We start from the raw sequence: 20,868 nt of genomic DNA, 5'->3' as shown, positions 1-20,868 counted from the left end.
ACACAGAACTCCTGCTACTTAAAGGTCCTATATTACAAAATTGCCATATTGTAATGTTTCCCTTCTCAAGAACATGTCTGAAGTTGTGTTTTGTTTCATTCACACATGTATGAGTAACCCTTCATTATTTGTCTGTCTGCATCTCCAAAGCTCAAAATGTTCCACCTTGTGATGTCATGAAGCTGTAGTTTTCAGTTTTGTTCAGTAGACTTTGGCAGTTCCAGGGCTGAAATCATCCAAATGATTCTAGTTACGGTGTATGCAGGGTTTTGTGTTAAACAGTTGCTCAATTTGGGCCCTTTAAATAATTTAAGTTTTGCAACCATTCAAAGTTTGATTTTGATTTGATTGCAACATTTCCTCCAGCTCTACTACAGACTTCGCTTTCTAGAATTTAACTATGCAACAATGATCTCAGATGGTGGAAAAGGGTCAGTGTATCTATGGGGGATTAACTGTTTTTGAAAGAAACCATATCATTATTTATAAGGGATAAACTACATTAATCTCACAATTTAAAGAATCGTGTGAACCCATCTTGTTAACAGTTGTGCAAGGTTGAGGGGTTTGCATTTTTGCTGTCAAGTCACACCTAAAAGTCTTAAATTTCTTGGTAATTTAGTGACCCAAATCCCCATAGGCTTAAAGGTGAGAGTGATCAGTCTTTAAAACTGTCAGGTCGCCAATTAGGTGCTTATTATTCGGGTGTAGCCCATTTGAGCTGGGGCCGGCTCCAGCTCCCTGCAGGATAAGCTGCAGGCGAGTAGAGTGTGATCACTGTGGATTTAAAATTATGAATGCAAGAACAGTACACCGTGCCAAAGTCGTAATTGTAATCCATTAATTTAGTGTTCATCAAGGTATTAGCTGGTTTATAGATTTTTTTGTGTGTGAATGTTCTTTCGGTGGCCTTTTAAAATGTCAGTTTTAAACACTAGGTCCAAACATGTGATTATTTTCTCAAGAGTTTTGTTAAATCTTTAAAGGACTTGTTAACTCCACGCTGTTATTAAACTGCAAGTGAAGTGACAGTGTTTTACAAAGGGTTAGTAATGGTAGTAGTAGAGCAGGTATCGATACTGAAAAAGACACATTCACAGGACAATAAATCGGCCTTTTCTGAATAGGTTTAGAATGATTTTGAGCTGTATCAGAACAAGTATAAGAGCACAGAGACTAGTATACACCCATGGAACCTTTAATGTTGAAAAATCACAGTCTAAATTTTCTAAAGAAAGAATGAAAGTGTTTTTTAATTATAATTTTCATTTCACAATCTAGTCTACTCCTTAGAATCGAAATGGAGTTTGAAATTTTACTATCGTGACAGCACTAACTAGTAGTAGGCTAGAAGTAGTCACACTAGTTTCCTGTATTACTTGTAGCAGTATTTCCAAACCAGTTGTGCTTTCCAGGGTGTACTTGGAATGATTTCAGATTTTAAAAGATGAAATGGAGTAGTATCTGAATGAAAATATCTGAACATATTTAAGAATGTATTGCATTTGGATTAAAATGCGCTATTCCACCTTGTGTGTCATGTTGCGGTAGTTTTAAAGTTAGCAGCTACTTTTACTTTTCGTTCTGTAGAAATCGTCAATTCCAGGACTGAAATCATCTAAATGATTCTAGTGAAGGTGTATGGAGTTTAAAAACACAGTGGAGCACTTCCTGTATTACCACATGACATCACAAGGTAGAACTCAGCCTAAATATGCAGGATTTGTGTGTTAAACCTCTGTGAATAAAATAATACATAACTGTGGCTACATAGATCAGAAAACGGTGTAATATGGCCCCTTTAACAGAAAACGTATTACAATTCCCACTCAAGTTGAAGCTGTCACTGTCACATGCTGTGAACCTGATGGAAAAAATACCAATTCATAACAAACACGCATATTTTTTTCTATGTAACTTGGCAGATTTAGTGCTGTTGAGTATTTGATTTTGTAAATATATCCCTACAATACACTAGTATACAAAAGCAGAGGTTGTAGAGGTTGTATGTATCCGTGGTCACACAAAAGCCTGTTGGCCAGAATCAGCCCATCAAAAGCACTGGCTGTATTTGTTTGGACAATAGAGTCGGCTCTCACTGGGCTCACTGCACAATCTTCTCCTTTTCCCTGAATGCTTTTGGCTGCAGGTATAAGCACAGCAGCAGCAGCAGCAGTGGCGTTTTCTGCTTTTAACCACTCTCAGAGAAGATGGAGGGATGAGTGTAGTGATGGAGGGATGAGTGGTCAAGGGATGGACGAGTTATGGAAAGATGAGTGGTGATGGAGGGATATAGTGATAGAGGGATAGAGATGAAGGAATGAGTGGTGTAGGGATGTACTGATGGAGGGATGACTTGATGGAGGGATGAGAGATGGAGGTTTTGACTGCAGGGATAATCACAGCAGCAGCAGCAGTTGCGTTTTCTACTTTCAACCACTCTCCGAGAAGATGGAGGGATGAGTGGTGTAGGGATGCACTGATGGAGGGATGTTGTGATGGAAGGATGACTTGATGGAGGGATGAGAGATGGAGGTTTTGGCTGCAGGTATAAGCACAGCAGCAGCAGTGGCGTTTTCTACTTTCAGCCACTCTCCGAGAAGATGGAGGGATGAGTGATGGAGGGATGTCTGGTGATGGAGGGATGAGTGGTATAGGATTTAGTGATGGAGGGATGTCATGATGGAGGGATGTACTGATGAAGGGATGAATGATGGACTTTTTGGCTGTAGGTATAAACAGCAGCAGCAGTGGCATTTTCTACTTTCAGCTACTCTCCAAGAAGATGGAAGGATGCGTGATGGAAGGATGAGTGGTGTAGGGATCTACTGATGGAGAGATGTTGTGATGGAGGGATGAACAATGGAGGTTTTGGCTGCAGGGATAAGCACAGCAGCAGCAGCAGCAGCAGCAGTGGCGTTTTCTACTTCCAACCACTCTCTGAGAAGATGGAGGGATGAGAGATGGAGGGATGACTGGTGATGGAGGGATGAGTGGTATAGGGATATAGTGATAGAGGGATGTCATGATAGAGTGATGTCCTGATGGAGGGATGAGCGATGGAGGTTTTGGTTGCAGGTATAAGCACAGCAGAAGCAACAGTGGTGTTTTCTGCTTTCAACCACTCTCAGAGAAGATGGAGGGATGAGTGTAGTGATGGAGGGATGAGTGTAGTGATGGAGGGATGAGTGGTGGAGGGATGGAGGTAGAGTCATGAGCTGAAACTGTGGATGTTGTCATGTGAGGACTAGAATCTAAACTATTTGCAAATGAGTCATGTTTATGCTATATTTAAAGGAAAGGATACAGGGGCGACAGTAGAGAGTTTGTCCACTGATCTGAAGGTTGGTGGTTCGAATCCCGCTCTCGACGGAAACATCATTTGTTGAGCATTCAGATCCACTGACCCACAAGTTGGCAGTGCAATTTCAGCTCAAGACGTCTCTCCCCCAATGTCCGCATACACTGCTGTGTGATTGAAAAGCGCTTTCTTAAAATGTGACCATTTGTTCAAATTAGTATCAAGTTTTGATGCTGGTTTTAATATTGATTATTTTCTGAGCATTGACTTTTTCAACAGCCCTCTCAAAAACATGCCCCAGATAACAATGAATGTATTACAAAGTTAGTATTTCATAAACACTATGTATTCATTGTTGCTATTCTGGCCTAAGGTTGTTTTCAATGCTGTACAGTCAATGGAAAACACCATGTTGTTTTCTTGTTGTGGAGTCCATGCTCTGTCCTCTGTCCTGGAGCTTCAGTGCTGCAGCCTGGGGCCCTCTGCTCTCTCTCCTCCTTATCTCTCTGTGAGTGGAGAGACTGTGGCCCTGCTCCTGCTCTGTAATCTGCAGCCTACAGAGCGGCCCCTGGCACTGGGTCAGAAGGATCAGAGGAGGAAGAGAAGAGTCTAATCATGGGTTTGCTGCTGGTTTAGTACAGGAGTGGGTGATAATGACAAAAAATTAAGATAATTTGGGGATAAGCCTGGAAACAATAATGGGATGACAGTTTTGTAATCCATCAGAAAAGTGCGAGAAATACCTGCATATATGTTTTGTTTGAAAAGTGCACAAAGGCTATAAACTGTGTATGTGTGCTGTGTGATTCCTATTACAGTTTATGTTCTAAATATACATATCCTCAAAACACCTGCTTTGATTCAATAGTAGCAGTAGGAGTAGTAGCAGTACAATTAGTAGTAGGTAATAGTAATGGGTTTGATTGAAGTAATAGTAATAGCTACCTACTTCTGTCCATTCTTAAAACCATCTTTACTCTCTTGCTTCCTCTACCAGTTAAGTTTGACTGAAGCTGAAGCAGCAGCAGCAGCAGCAGCAGCAGCAGCAGCAGTAGTAGTAGTAGTAGCAGTGGCAGTAGCAGCATTAGCAGTAGTAGTAGCAGTAGCAGTAGTAGCAGTAGCAGTAGTAGTAGCAGTAGCAGTAGTAGTAGAAGTAGTAGTAATAGCAGTAGCAGTAGAGCAGCAATAGTAGTAGCAGTAGAAGTAGCAGTAGTAGTAGCAGCAGCAGTAGTTGTAGTAGCAGCAGCAGTAGTTGTAGTAGCAGTAGAAGTAGCAGTAGCAGTAGCAGTAGAAGTAGCAGTAGCAGTAGAAGTAGCAGTAGCAGTAGTAGTAGTAGCAGTAGAAGTAGCAGTAGTGGTAGTAGTAGTAGTAGCAGTAGCAGTAGTAGTAGTAGTAGTAGTAGTAGTAGTAGTAGTAGTAGTAGTAGCAGTAGCAGTAGTTGTAGTAGCAGTAGAAGTAGCAGTAGCAGTAGCAGTAGTAGTAGTAGCAGTAGAAGTAGTAGTAGCAGTAGTAGTAGCAGTAGTAGTAGCAGTAGTAGTAGTAGCAGCAGTAGTAGCAGCAGCAGTAGTTGTAGTAGCAGTAGAAGTAGTAGTAGCAGTAGCAGGAGTAGCAGCAGCAGTAGTAGTAGTAGCAGTAGCGGTAGTAGTAGTAGTAGCAGTAGTAGTAGTAGTAGTAGTAGTAGCAGCAGTAGTAGCAGCAGTAGTAGTAGTTGTAGTGGTAATAGCAGTAGCAGCAGTAGTACTAGTAGTGGTAGTAGCAGTAGAAGTAGCAGTAGCAGTAGTGGTAGTAGTAGTAGTAGCAGTAGTAGCAGCAGTAGTAGTAGTAGTAGTAGTAGTGGTAATAGCAGTAGCAGCAGTAGTACTAGTAGTAGTAGCAGTAGAAGTAGCAGTAGCAGTAGTAGTAGCAGTAGTAGCAGCAGTAGTAGCAGCAGTAGTAGTAGTAGTAGTAGTAGTAGTGATAATAGCAGTAGCAGCAGTAGTACTAGTAGTAGTAGTAGCAGTAGAAGTAGCAGTAGCAGTAGTAGCAGCAGTAGTAGCAGTAGCAGTAGTAGTAGTAGTAGTAGTAGTAGTAGTAGTAGTAGTAGCAGTAGCAGTAGTTGTAGTAGCAGTAGAAGTAGCAGTAGCAGTAGCAGTAGTAGTAGTAGCAGTAGAAGTAGTAGTAGCAGTAGTAGCAGTAGTAGTAGTAGTAGCAGCAGTAGTAGCAGCAGCAGTAGTTGTAGTAGCAGTAGAAGTAGTAGTAGCAGTAGCAGGAGTAGCAGCAGCAGTAGTAGTAGTAGCAGTAGCGGTAGTAGTAGTAGTAGTAGCAGTAGTAGTAGTAGTAGTAGTAGCAGTAGTTAGCAGCAGTAGTAGTAGTTGTAGTGGTAATAGCAGTAGCAGCAGTAGTACTAGTAGTGGTAGTAGCAGTAGAAGTAGCAGTAGTGGTAGTAGTAGTAGCAGTAGTAGCAGCAGCAGTAGTAGTAGTAGTAGTAGTAGTGGTAATAGCAGTAGCAGCAGTAGTACTAGTAGTAGTAGTAGCAGTAGAAGTAGCAGTAGCAGTAGTGGTAGTAGTAGTAGTAGCAGTAGTAGCAGCAGTAGTAGCAGCAGTAGTAGTAGTAGTAGTAGTAGTGATAATAGCAGTAGCAGCAGTAGTACTAGTAGTGGTAGTAGCAGTAGAAGTAGCAGTAGCAGCCACCTACTTCTGTCCATTCTTAAATCCATCTTTGGATATGTGGCCCTTTCATCTTTACCCTCTTTTCCCTCTCTCCTTTCGCCCCCCACCCCAAACAAACATGACATCACCTCTGCCCCAAGACATCTCTCGTGCTTATCCACTTTCCTCATTTAACAGCAAAAACAGACTCTCGTATGTTTCCAAACAAGAACTGCATTGTATTCTGATCAAGAACATTATCTAGTTCTGATGACATTTCGTGGTAACACTGTCCCATAGCCTGTATACGACTGTGTAACCTTTAGAGCAAACATTGAATTTACCAAAACAAGACCTTTGCTAACACAAGTAAATTTGCATTATCTGTTATTTGCAAATTTGAACAAACTTTGAAACTCCACTTTTATGTCAGAGTTAACCTTTGAGATAACAGCCCCTAAAAGCAAATCTTATCATAATTGTTTTCCTTTGTAAAGTTGAACCACAGCTGACCTGCCCAGTCTCTAAACCCTGTAGGCAATGCAAAAACCACCAGTTCATTTTTGATTTGACATTTGCATCAATCCACCGTCTCTTTGTTCTTTTTATAAGCTACAATCTATTAGTTTCTTGCTTTCTTTGTGTTATTAGGATTGCCAGTAAGGTCAGCACACTGTGGTGGGCCCATGTGGTTCACAAAGCAGTATTGATTGGTATTTGAGGCTGGGTTATTTAATAGGCCAAGCTTGTTTCATATTTCCTGTTTGGCTTGGATTGTTTACTGCTAACTGCCAGCCTCAGTTTTCCCATAATATGAGATGTTTAGTTACAGTAATCGGAATAACATTTGTGATTTGAACTTGTAAGGCTTTTCAATTGCAAGATTTTGGAGTGAACATATGTATACAATTGCTGATCTGTAGTCTTTTTTTTTTGGTGAGGTTTGTATAAAGTGGTTTTGAGAGCTAATGCGGGTGGTACACAATTCACTTTTTTGTCTTGCTTTGGCTTAATCCTTGTGTAGACTTATTTAAAACCAGTTTTTTAACCAGTTTAGACCTGGAATAGTCCTGTTTAAGCCTGGTTTAGGTCTGGTTGTGCAATAGACTACATAAAGAAGTGGACTAAAGATGGGTTTTGGGGCCTTTTTGAGCCAATTTTTCATTCGTGTGACAGTTTTTGGGATGAGTTTTCACCTAATCTTGTGTCTTGATTTGTGTAGTATGGGGTAACAAGAACCGATTAATACCTCACGACCAGCTCCCAATCGGCAATTGTAGGTCGCAAGAATATCAAACCTGTTTAAAACCTGTCCAGTCGCCTCTCGTGAGGGTTTCTCGCTGTTGAAGTAGTTTGTAAAGTGTGAGAACATAAATCGTGAGCTTTTAAACCCTTCGATTTGGTCGTACAGTTTTGAGCTGGGGTGAAAAGATCAGAAATATTGCACAGTGTACGTCCGGCATAAGGGAGTGTAACATCACCTAGAGCGATGTGCTCCAGTCAAATGAAGCTCACCGAGGCCTGCAGTTATAGGGACGAATTTGGAGTCGAGTTCCATATTAGGAATAGGAATTTATTTATGGACAAAATAGCTAAATAAAAACACCAGGATCACGTAGAGCGGGTTACTATGATCATTTTAAGACCAGAATGACAAGGCTCACTGCAGCAGTTGGGTAACAATTTTTCAATGTAAAGTCAGTTGGACTGAGAGTTGATGGAGCCGGAAGCAACCCCATGCTCTCTTCCTATTTGGAACACTAGCAGGTTAGCTATACCCATTTACTTATACAGTCTATGAGTATGGTACTTGAAGCATAATAAACTTTTGATAGTTTTATTATAGGTATATTTGCTGTGAAATTACATCCGTTTTAGGATAATAAACAGTAACTCAAGCTTTTTAAAATGGTGAAAATATATATGTATAAATAAATAAGTACCCTTCGGATTACTAAAGCAAACCCCATTTTTTCTAAGAGTTGCACAGTGCATAATCAGCCTGATGTGGAGTGAGTGCAGTGTCCAGTTATCACATGTAATACATGTAGTGCTGGCTTTAAAGAGGACTCCATGCTGTTAAATGGTCAGAAGTCAATGAGGGTCAATACAGATTAGCCCAAAGCTCTGGGGACTCGTCACTCACTCTGGTCTCTTCTTCTTCCTCCTACTCCCCCCTCCTTTTACTTTTCCTCTCCCTCCTCTTCCTCTACTTCTTCCACTCATCCTTTAACTCTTCCTCCTCCTCATGGTTTTACTTGTCCTTCTCCTTTTACTCCTCCTTTACCTCCTCTTCTTTCTCCCTCTTCCCCCTTTCTTACTCCTGTTCCTCCTCATCTTCTTCTTCCTCCTCCTTCTCCTTCTTTTCTTACTCCTGTCTCTCCTCCTTATTTCCTCTTCTCCTCCTTCTTCTCTCCCTCCTCTTCCCACTCCTTCTTCTCTCCCTCTGTTCCTGATATAGAAGTTCTGCATGGGAACAACTGCCTCTTATGCCCCCGGTCCATTGCCCCACTGAACACTGAAAAATCTGTGTGAGTCAAAGTTCTGGCAGCCGGGTTTTCCCACACTTCCCACACTGGTAGATTTGAGTTACTGTTGCTGTCTCTTTCCTCATTCACCTGCATGACTTGCATAATAGTTTCTGTCATTCTGGTTCATATCATTTTGCAATTTAGTTTTACTTTTATATCTCAAGATGGTTTATAGAGACTTGAGGGTGGTTATAGCTTTCATATCACCACTTAAAGGTACACTATGTAACTTTTCTGCTGCAAGGTCCGAACCTGCTTGTAATGAAACAGATGTTATTGGTTTGGCTATTTTTCAATCACATAAATTGTAACTATCTATGCATTTTATGGCTTAAAAATGCACTGAAAAACAAGACATCTCTTACTTGTCTCCATGGTGACAGATAGAAGTTTAATCTCGTACTGTAAATATTCCAGGAAAACATCTCCACATGAAACCAGAAAAAAAGATTTAGACTGTGGAGTTTGATCTGTAATGGCTAGTGACTGATGGAAATATACAGTATAGATACTTTGCAGTGATATCATGCTGGGGGTGGTCTACAGGTTTATTTACAGTGCAATGTTCTGCAGTTACCGTGGAGACACAATGCACACATTAGAAAACACTGTCCAAAAAGCATTAAAGGGACAGTCCCGAATTTTGGACATAGGACCTCATTTTCTAGTGAGCCAGAGTGTTGGAAACGTGTGGAGACACTTTTTTAAATATTCCATCCAGTCCTTGTATTTGCAGAGGTCACTGGTGCTAGGCTAGTGCATGTCAATGGCCATAGTTATCCTGTCACTAAAAACAGTCTTACCCACTCCACAAAACACCTGAAGCAAATCTATTATCACGCCAGACTGTCGATGTGAATGTCTGTGTTGATGGAATAAAGTTTTAAATAAAACTAACCTTGTATCGCATGAATCATCACATGTTGAGGGACTATTTTCTCAGCAGCAGCAGAATTTTACTTTACCGCTAAGATGGGTGCTAGGTGATATCAGTCTACCACTGCCAAGCTTTCTATCAGGAAGTACAACTTGCTGCTGCTCAGACATAAATCCTTCAAATGCAAGGTTGGTTTTACTTCTAAAATTATTCTATCGACACAGACATTCACATCGATAGTCTGGCGTAGTAATAGATTTGCTTCGGGTGCTTTGTGGAGTGGGTAAGTGTTTTTAGTGACAGGCTAAGTCTCCACACGTCTCCAACACAGAAATGAGGTCCTATGCCCAAAATTCCAAACTGTCCCTTTAAAATCATATGAAAACTCGAGAAAAAATACAAAATGGAACTAATTTTCAGGAGCCTGTGATCATTACAAGTGTGTATGGCTCTGTTTAGATGTTTGATTTTCAACAAAAAGGTGAGAGTGACACTGAAAAACTGCTGGCTAATAGTAACAGTTTGGGAGTGTAATGTTATTAAAGAGGGACTTGTTTAACAACAAAATCAGCTCACCAGTTGTAGCAGAGCAGATTGTGTTAGAATAAAACTCAGATTAAAGTGTTAACTTGAGTAACAGAGCTTCAAACAGAGTAGTGCTTTCAGTTAGCATCACACCCCCAAGGAATGTTGATGACGTAATTCGCAAACTAGCTGTATTCCAGTCCTTTTTCAGAATCTCACAGTTAGTATATTCATGAATGCCTTGTTGTGGTAGTAGCTTTAATAGCTTTTCCACTCTGGACCTGTTGCAACCAGCCTATAGTGACTGAAGGCTTTTTAGCTGAAGTGAAGGCAATTTAGTCTTTAGCCTTAACATTTACCCTGCTATATGTACTTCTATACTTCTGGTTCATCAAATACTGCTTTAACATATATTCACTTGAGTGTGTCTTCTTCTCAGATCAGTGTATATGAAGTTGAGCACTTTCTCCTCAGTCTTAACTGTTCCTCTATTTTTTTAACGATTTCTCAAACCAAATCCTGTTGCTTCTGCCTGGGAACATGAAACACAAGTCTCACCGAGTTTGTGCGTTTTCCCTCCTTCAGTAGACCTGCCTTTCTTTCCATGCACACCACAACAACTCACACTTTTATGAACTGGCTACAAGCACAGAGCACTCCCAGCTTGAAAAAAACAACTTTGAAAACATCACATTTTTGTATGAGACTCAGAAGTGTGACTAGAAGGCACCGGGGGATTTAGAAAGCATTTTTCGGCTGCTTTGCTCCAGGCTTTTGTGGACCAGTTCACTCGTCAAAGCTGTCTCCTGTTTTCTCTGCTGGAGGAGAGACTGACTTTTGAGGCTAAAATAACATAGGAGTAAGTGCTGCTCAAATTGTGTCAGATTCTGCTTTTTAAAAATAGATAATTAGAAATACTATGGGATATTTTGTGTCCAAATATAACACAGTTTAAAATTTTACTGTCACTCAACCTTTTTCAAAGATACAATATTCAGTTTAGTCAAAGATGGTACTGATGTAGGTCTGGATCTTATATATTTACCGTATTTTTCGGACTTTAAGTTGTTCTGGAATATAAGTCGCAACAGCCAAAAAATGCGTAAAGAAGAAAATAAAAAACATATATAAGTTGCACTTTTTGGGGGAAATTTATTTTAAAAAATGAGAGACCAGGAACTGACATTTCATCAAAGGCAAGTTATAGTAATAACATTAGAACAGAGAACAACAGACTGAACAGGCGTCTGTATGTTAATGTAACATATTAAGAATTATTCAGATAACTATAACATAAACAACAGAACAGAACAAGTTTACCAAACTCTCCATCTCACTCCAAATCACTAAATCCATTGAATTCTTCATCCTCAGTGTCATTTCTGAGCAACTCCCATAGAACTACAATAAATTATTATAGATCCGTGGCAATTCCGCAATTTCTGGAGGTAAATGGAGCGCCGCTTCCTATTCTGCGTATCTGTCGTCAGACTCGGCATCAGTTCCAATTAGAATTATACCTGCCTTTCTGAATCTCGACAGGATGCTTTTGGTTGTCACTGAAGTCCAGGCTTTGTCAATCCATCCAATGACTTCCAAGTTGCATGGTGCACTCTCCCGGTTACCAGGAAGCTGTGTTCTCCGTCCCTGCCTTCCGTCAGTCCCTCATAAGTTTCTTGCTCACTCCAAACTTTTCTTCTGCTGCTTGATTATCGTTTGACTGAATATTTCACTACTTACAGCTGGACAACAGCTTTTTCTGCAGGAGACATGCACAGTAAAAGGCGATGTAGTGGAGCAGAAGTAATATGAGCAGCAGATACAGCACACAAGCCTAGAGCGCCCTCTCGTGGCTGTCAGTGTGAAAATGTTCATATACAAGTTGCACCGGAGTATAAGTTGTAGGACCACCCAAATCAGGAAGAAAGTGTGACTTATAGTCATAAACATACGGTATATTTTAAGTTAGCTAACCATCAAATGTTCATTATGTTTACTAAAACCCTTCTTCCCACTCCTTTTTGGGCAATTGTTTTGTTGTTGTTGTTGTTCCTGTTGGTACGGCCACACTGGTGTCAATATGGAAGATACTATTTTCCATTGTAAAAGAACATAAAATGTTTACTTGCCCAAAATAAATAACAATAAATCCATTTTAAAAAGATATAAATTCATGTCTGGTTCTACATGTTTTGAGGCTCACTCTACAGTAAAGGAGGAGTTAACAAGAGTGAACTCATGGCTCTAACTTGTTGCTTTCTCTCACCAGCTCCTCAGCCCCTTGGTGAGTGTTCAGTGTGTTTATCTCTTGGGGGAAGCTCAGAGCTTTTTGAGACAAGAAAGTGAAGCAGAGTGATTAAAGGTGCACTGCGTAACATTTCTAGTTTTCCTGCTTATCGCAGTGGAAATGTTATTGCTTTGTCTAGAATGTTCCACAGTATAGATTAAACCTATCTATCACAATGGAGACAAGCAGGTTACAGCACTATAATTCAAGTCAGATTTGTGGAGAGTCGCCCCTTTTCACGGAGGAAATTATTATATTTTTGAGCAAAAGGAACACCCGTAATGAATAAATGCTAGATGGATATGTTTAAAATCATACCATGAAATATTCCAGGAAAAGCAATAACATCTCCATGTAGACAAGAAGGTACCAGACCCTCCACCAGAAAGGCTTTAGAGTGCCCTTTAAATCCTTAATTATAAAATGCAAACAACGTGCAGCAGTCTGATTTTGACACAAAGTGCTGGTTTAACCGCATGTGGAAAAACTGCACTTTTTTTAACTTTTTGCTTTTTCGATTTAAACAAAACATTACACAACAAAACAGTGACAAGGACAAGCTAAGTTGTGGTGCCAAATAATCATTAAAAGCATTACACACAGTAAAAAATAAATACACTTTCACCACACAACCACACGATACAAAAATATTCAAATAAAATAATAATAAATACACACACACATATATATGATGGGGTATATATAAAAAGAAGTACACAGTATAAATGCTGAAACTGTGCACATTTAGTTCCCTAGAGCAATTCAGCTATTCGCCAGGTTTGCAACTGTGAAGGGAGAAAACAATTCTGAGAGTGAGTAATAGAGTCCAACCTCAATGCCACTTGTCCCTGAACATTTCCTCATTAAAATGTTTTGTTCACAAGCCATCTTTCCAACAAATACGTGTAACAGTTATAATTGCAAGTTTACCACTACGCGGAATTATTGCTTCATTTAGGGCTCTGCAAATAATGATTACATTTTAATTGTGAGTTCAACTATTGCGCCAATCAATAAAAATGTGCATAGAAAAAAAATGTTATAGTACTCTGATATAAGTTCTGGATAATATGCTGTGGCTTTAACATAAGAATCACAAACATTACCAAAAAATGATAGAAAAGAAAGAAGTCCAGTCTCCCTTTATAGGTCAACTTTATGATAGTATCTAAATAGTTTAAATTACCCAAATAGCTGTGATTAGAGATGGACTGATACGTTTTATTTTCATGGCTGATGCTGATAATAAATATTTAGAATACAGAGAACCCGATGTCCGATAAGGTCCAATTTTGATTTTCTCCAAATTTTGTACTTTAAATTTACAACAAACTCACCCATATCCACAGGTGGGACCAAGTCTTTGTTTTGCAAGTCTCAAGTAAGTCTCAAGTCTTTGACGTCAAGTCCGAGTCAAATCCCAAGTTAAATACAGGCAAGTCCAAGTCGAATCTCAAGTCACTGGCCCATAAATGTAGTTAATATGATTAACTGAGATTCAGGAGCAGGACCACGCCTCAGCCGCCCTCTCCTCTCACCAGCGAACCACAACTCACCTCGACCACGCCTCTAATTTCCCAGAAGCCTATATGTAGCAGCCTTTCCCATCATCCCAGTTTGTCTCAGCTAACTCGACCCCACCCTCCCATCCCCTATTTTGTTCGTCTTTCAGTCATAAGACCCCTACAGGGGGGTCCTGTTCCGGCTGGGCCAATTCAAGATTGAGACTGAGCCCCTACCTACAGTCTCAACCCAGCCATCTCTGCCCCGCTTCGTACATTATCAATAAACTTCTTCGCACTATGTTGTTGTTGGTGTGGTCCTAGCTAGTGAAGTCCAAGTTAAGTCCAAGTGGTCTGCTTTGAGCTTCAAGTCATTTCAAGACTTTAAACCAAAGATTTTTGCAACTTATATGACTTTTAAGATAATTTGTACAAAAAAAAAAAATCATAGTATATTTATATATGAGTATTTATAGACTATATTAGAGTTGTAGAAATAAATTTTGTTAATTCTTCACTTTTAAATCTCATGACAATGGTCAGAATAGAAAGAATTCAGATTTAAAAATGCTTCTCGAGTCTTCTCAAGTCCCAGGCCTCAAGTCCAAGTCAAGTCCCAAGTTGCTGACCTTCAAGTCAAGTCTCAAGTCCTAAAAATAGTGACTCAAGTCTGACTCGTGTCCAGGTCACGACTTGCAAGTCCCCACCTCTGACCACAGCCTTTTCCACCACAAACTCATAGGAGAGCTGTGTAGTCTAGTGTTTTGTACATTTATCACTTTGCATTAAAATGTTCAAATGAATGTTATGTGTATTCTTTAAGCTGCTTATATACTGGTCTATCTCTAATTATGCTTATGTTTTTTGTTGTCCAAACTGAGCAGCCCTAGCCCCACGTGTCTCTATCATCTGGACACAATGTATGCTCTTATACATTGCATTCCTCTGTATTGTTTTTCACTTTGACTCTTGAGGAAGGCATTAGTGATGGTCATATATAATGTACCTCTTTGACAGACTGCGATAAAGACTATACCAACTACAATGAAATCCATATGACACATTGAGGACACCTGCAGCTCCACATCTGGCTCTGAAGAACATGTTTTAACACGGGATCAGAGTTAACCCAGGTCAGTGGTGTTTCCAGGAATGCCTCTCTGTCTCCACATTCCTGGTGCTTTTGTGATTCTTTACATCGAGAGAACAGTGGAGCGAGCATGCTGCCTTCGCTGTCCAGTCAACTGTGGGATATTTTACACTTTCCGCTTGATTCATCTTTCATAGAGATCTCACTGAAGTCTGACTGGAGCAGAGCAAGAGTTAAGCCAACAGAACCTCACTGCCGTCTCTTATCATCTTTACTGCTAAAACTGCAGCCAACATTGCTACTACTACTGCAATTACTACTACTACTCACTTATAATATACTCCTAGGTATTGACAAAATCTCCATACTTTGTCAGTGTTTAACTTTTCTGATTGAGGATCTGCCAAATGCTTTTCTCACCAAAGATGTTATTGCTTTATTTGCATTGTTTCAGAGTATGATATTAAATATTTCTACGTTCATGGAGACCAAACCAGACCAAGTTACAGATATTGAATTTCTCCTGCGGTGTGATATAGCAGCTCAACACCGCAGTATGCAGTGATACCACACCCCCTCCCCATCCCCCAGAGTTACAATAATCCAGCGGCACTGAAAACTCTTTGCGATGATGCACTTGTTACGCAGATGCACGTGTAGCTTGGTTGCTGCGCTGATATAGCGTGTGTAGCGTGGGAGAAGTAACATTTGGCAAAGTTTGACAAAGTGCGATTGGGCGACGGCTGTAGTTACTGCCGTGCGGTGCAGAGCTCTACGCCAGTGCTTTCGCCTGTGGTCACTCGATGGTCTATGCAGGCGCAACTTAGTCCTGGGTTAGTTCTGCGTTATCACGGGCATAATGGGTGGAATGTTAACGGTTCCGGGCGGGTGTGGGTCTCTAAAAATGGACCCGTGCAGGCTTCTGAGTCGGGTCACATTGGTCACATGCTTTGATCTCGGTGGCCCAACATGCCCCGCGATGGGCCTCTTAGTACCGCGGTGATTCATTTTTGCTGTTATCGTGACAGCCCTAGTTACAGGTCAGATCTGTGGAGAAGTGATCCCACTCAGTGAGAATGCCTGTTTTTGTAGGTATTTTTGAGCTGTACAACCACCTATAATTGAATAAATGTAAAGTAGAGCTTTTAAATGTCATACTGTGGAACATTCCAAGGAGAGCAATGACAATGTAGAAACAAGCAGGTGACGGACCCACAGCCAAAAAGTTACACAGTGCACCTTTAAGTATCAGACACATGTGAAATCACTGAAACAAAAAACCAATAAACAAAACATTAAAAAAATAAGGCCTTGCAAAAATGTTACGCTTTTGGAATTTTTTCAGTGTTCTTATTTTCAGGGTTCTTTTTTGAAGCATTTGTATAATAAACAATGTAATTTATACTGAAAATCTTCAAAACAACAACTTAGATTTTCTGCCCACATCTAACTGCTGCTAGGGTAGTAGGTGATATTGTCAAAAATGATATTACTACTACTATTATTTTTTACTATTATATTTTACTACTACTACTACTAAGCCCTTGTGCTACTACTCCTAAAATGACTGCCATTGCAAGTAACACAAATGACTAAAGGGGATACTGCCAAGGATTACTTCTACGGCTGTTTCTAGTGTGTGTTTCTTGTACTTTTACTGCTGCAACTTTTACTACTACTGCTGCTGCTACTGCTGCTACTCTACTAACCAACTGCTTGTCTTACATTTGGACACATGTCGAAAATTTGGTTTAATTGCTTAACACCAATATTGACATTTCCTTGCTGTCCCGTTTTGTGGAAAATAGTTGGAAAAGCAAACTTTGGCCCATATTCTGTAAATACACCATTTGTTTACATACGCGCCACTGTCTTAAAGGGAGGTGCAGATGCCCCCCTCACTTCTGTTTACCAGACTCAATGTATGCACTGAACTCAGGACTCCCACTAAAAAGAACTGTCTTTGTGAGCGGCCCTGGACCATAACCTCCCCATGTTTGTTGATACACTGTGGTCTGAAGGGACGGCTGTTCTCTGAAATACAGGAGCCAAAACCTGATTACTTCAACAACTGCCTTCTCCACACAACAGAAGAACATTGATTCACAGTAAGATTGAAATCAATGTTTGTTTGAGCCACACCTTTTGTATTTCTTAAAGATATGTTTGTTATTGTATTATTTTCATTAGTTGTTATTGACTTGGACCATTCGCGTGGGTAATTGGGGTGTTAGCACAAACAGCTTTCCACTTTTCATTCATGAAAATCCACAACTCCAAGCACATTTTGATGCCATCTACAAAAATTTGGTCTAATTGTATGTAGCTCAAACACTGTTATCCTGCTCATATTTACGTGACTTCCTAATTTTCTTGATTTCTTAAAGGGCCCATAACACGCTATTTTTGTTTCATTCACACATGTTTTAACGCACAAACCTTGTAAATTTAGGCTGAGTTCTTCTCTCAGACTGAAAATGCTCCACCTGGTGATGTCATGTGGTAATACAGGAAGTGCTCCACTGTGTTTTTAAACCCCATGCACTTTCAGTAGAATCATTTGGATGATTTCAGCCCTGGTATTGACAATCTCTACTGAACTAAAGGTAAAAGCTGTTACCCTGAGAACTGAAACTTGAAAACATCACAAGCTGGAACAGAGCATTTTGAGCTTTGAAGATGTAGACAGACTAATAATCAAGGATCAAACATGTCTGAATGAAACAAAACACAACTCCAGGAGTGTTTTTGAGGAGGCAACAACTTTACAGCGTTAAAACTCACAATAATTAATTTTGTGTAATATAGGACTTTTAAACTATGGCTACAACAATATCTTTTTTGTACTTGGCAAAGGACATTCTGTTATTTAAATAGTTGCAGTCTTTACGATTTGATACGATACGTTTTTGGTTTGTTTCCTTTTAAAGCTCCATAAAAATCACTTCAGCCACCACAACCATGCAGTGAGTCGGAGTGTTTTTGTGTTAACATTTCAGACGATACTTGGGACATTTCCACAGTTGTCCTTCGAGACTAAACTTGTAATAAGTCTGGTTTTGCTCAGGGCCGAGGTGGAGGATGGGGTCTGGATCTGGCTGACCTCCGTGGGGGCAGATGTGACATTTGTGGCCAGAGTCGTGTCTCTTTCTTGGGGATGGTGGGCAGCTGTGTCTCTTTGCTCCCTGGAGCTCTGCACTTTACAAAGCATCATTTGCAGACTGGGTCAAGAAGAAGTAGATCTAACGGCTGTGCACGTGTCCTGGGAGCTTTAAGTGCCTATAAAACCTTGTGAAAAGTAAGGAGTATTACCCAAAGATGTGTCACTCAGCCTGTGCTACTGGACGCAGAGGCATCACAAGACCTGGTTTAGAATTGGATATATTTTTAAAGCTTATAAGTCTAAGAAGTGTCTGGATTTCACCTGGGTTTAGACATGTTTAAAGGGACTATATTATGCTATTTTCTGATCTATCTATGATGTTGTTTCCTCATCAAATACATACCTGGAGTTGTGTTTTGTTTCATTTACACATGTTTAACACACAAATCCTCCATATTTAGTTCTTCTCTCAAACAGAAGACACTTTGTTCCACCTTGTGATGTCTCCACTGTGTTTCTAAACTCCATACACCTTCCCAAGAATTATTTCAGCCCTGGAATTGCCAATCCAGGAAGCTGTTAATTTGAAAACAACCGCTTCATGACATCACAAGGTGGAACAGAGCATTTTGAGCTTTGGAGATGTAGACAGACTGATACTAAAGGGTCACTAACAAAATAAAAAAAAACTGGGTATGTTTTTGATGAAGTAACAACATTCTAACATGGCTTAAAGCCCACAAGAGTTAATATTTATGAATGTCCATTAATAATGAAATCAGAAAATGTTTATTCTTTTTGACATTTTGCTTTAATAATACAGCTGTCTTTGATTTTAAAAAAGGCTTTCAAAATATGATCCTTTTAAGAGTCAACTAGTAATTTTGATGCAGCATTAAAGTTACAATAGACCCACACACAGTCAAATCTATCTATATGCTATAACATTTGGCTACTCTATATACAACTGAGATAGTCCTGTTCTGGTCTTGATTTCTGGTTCAACTCCAGACCTGGTTTTGTTCCAGTTTAAGCCTGTTTTGCTTATTGAGTATTCTTCTCTTGAATTCATTGTCAAACAAGATTCCTACACCATAAACTCCCAAATCATTACACTTTTGAAAATGCACTTATAAAACCCATTTCTACTTTCTTGCTCGCCTAAACCTCTGATCTAATGCATCTATAAATGTCCTCTCTTTTTTTTGCGTTTCCGCTCGTCTTTTTACCATGTCGACGCTGAGTCTTTCTGATGGCCCATTAGTCCAGGCCCGGTCTCTGTGTGGAGGTCACCCAGTCGTGAGCTCAGAGGGGTGGGAGGGGGGGGGCAGCTCAGCAGAGAGAGCGGCGGTGGATCTGACAGTCTGTAATTACCACGGTGAATCTATGCTCTTCTATGAGACAGATGGACTCATTTGTACACACACCTCTGCCCTACATGCATACAGCTGGACTTATACCTGCTCTACTAGACCAGTGTGACTGTCACCCAGCGCTAATACAAAGTGTCTGGACTAGCCCACATGTCCACTCGACCATGAATCATAATACAGTACATGCACTTCTAGGAAAGCCTCAGGGGACGATGAAATGGACTTTATTCCTTTGACGTGTGTGTGTTTGAAAGTTGAATTATACTGAGATAATGTCATGTTTACAAATCAAGAGTGAAGCATATTGATAATGGACAATCAAATCACATGAGACACTCTTAAGTGGCTGTTTTACTGGCTTGTTGAAAGATGTACTATGTAATTTTTCTCTTTGTGTGCATGGAGGTGTGGTGATGTCGCCAACATTCCCTGGGGATGTGATGCTAACTGTAGGCACTGCTCTGTCTGAAGCTCTGTTACTCAAGTTAGACATTAATTTCAGCGTCGTTATAACACAATCTCACTATAAACAACTGACTTAGCTGGAACTACAACAGGTGAGCTGATTTCCGATGCTAAAGCCTCTCACAAATGGTGGTAACATGGTGACATGGCTAAACATTCCTCCATAGACATACATACAGACGCCCTCACCTTCCAGTGTGATGTCACAGCAAAGTATCTATTGCATAACCTGGAATGTTTCACAGTCTGGCTTTGACCATGTCCAGCCAGGCTAGTGCCACCTAGTGCCTCCTCTCAATTTCATTTCTCTCCAGCGACTAGGTCGGTCCAGGTTGTGGATCCTCTACCAGTCAAGTTGCATAGTGCACTTTAAGTTAGTGCATACTTAAAATAATGGTATACCATGCCATTTTTGGGATTTTTAATTTTTAATTTCTTTTTGTATACGATGACAAAAATGAAAGGTTACTCTATGTTGACATCATACTCTCCTTAAACTATGAAAGTGGTGTGGTCGGAAGGACAGATGGCGCTGATTGACGTGGCAGCCACGCTTCCATCAGTATGCCCCAGGGCAGCTGTGGCTACAATAGTAGTTTACCATCACCAGGTGTGGAGAGAAAGAATAATGAATCTATAAATGCTCTGTAAAGTGTCTTTGTGACATATGTCTGTGAAAAGCGCTATATAAATAAAGATTTACTTAAACTTAGCTGTTAGTTTTCGATTTTTTGATGCCCAGTCCAGTTTTTGAGTTCAGTTGTGCTGAATTCTAGTTATTCATCCACATTAAGCCCCCAAACCACATGCCCCGATGTTTCAACATTTCTCCATAATGATTAAGTTCATAGAAGTACTTATAGTAGTTATATACTGGACATTTAAATGACCTTGTTACTATGGACACAGTTACAGCACATAGGGGCCACCACATCTCCTCTGTGCCCCTGTGCTGTCATCCGAGCTTCGAGATCCAGGCAGAAGTCTATAATCTAGTGAAATGGGCTGTCCACTGCTGTTCTCTTGCCTCTGTATCTGTTAAACTGTTGGGTTTGAGTACAGACATTAACCACACAGACTCAAAGTGCTTTTTGACAAGCTCATTTCGAGTCCTTTTTTATGATTATCAAAGTTAAGTACAGCTATTACTCCGCAAAGACTGAATAAGATTAGAATAAGGCTTGGA

At 40.2% G+C, this 20,868-nt stretch overlaps 1 protein-coding gene across 1 annotated transcript in view; it reads left to right on the top strand.

Moving 5' to 3' along the window:
- The window catches only part of LOC110161566 (rho-related GTP-binding protein RhoN-like), a 73,812-nt gene that overhangs the window by 2,955 nt on the left and 49,989 nt on the right, over positions 1–20,868 (top strand). The gene's annotated exons all lie outside the window — the stretch shown is intronic.

This window comes from Boleophthalmus pectinirostris, unplaced genomic scaffold, assembly GCF_026225935.1.
Source record: "Boleophthalmus pectinirostris isolate CB_2022bp ecotype Guang Dong unplaced genomic scaffold, ASM2622593v1 HiC_scaffold_17, whole genome shotgun sequence".
Taxonomy (NCBI): Eukaryota; Metazoa; Chordata; class Actinopteri; order Gobiiformes; family Gobiidae; genus Boleophthalmus; species Boleophthalmus pectinirostris.
This window is presented reverse-complemented; position numbering and strand designations above follow the sequence as displayed.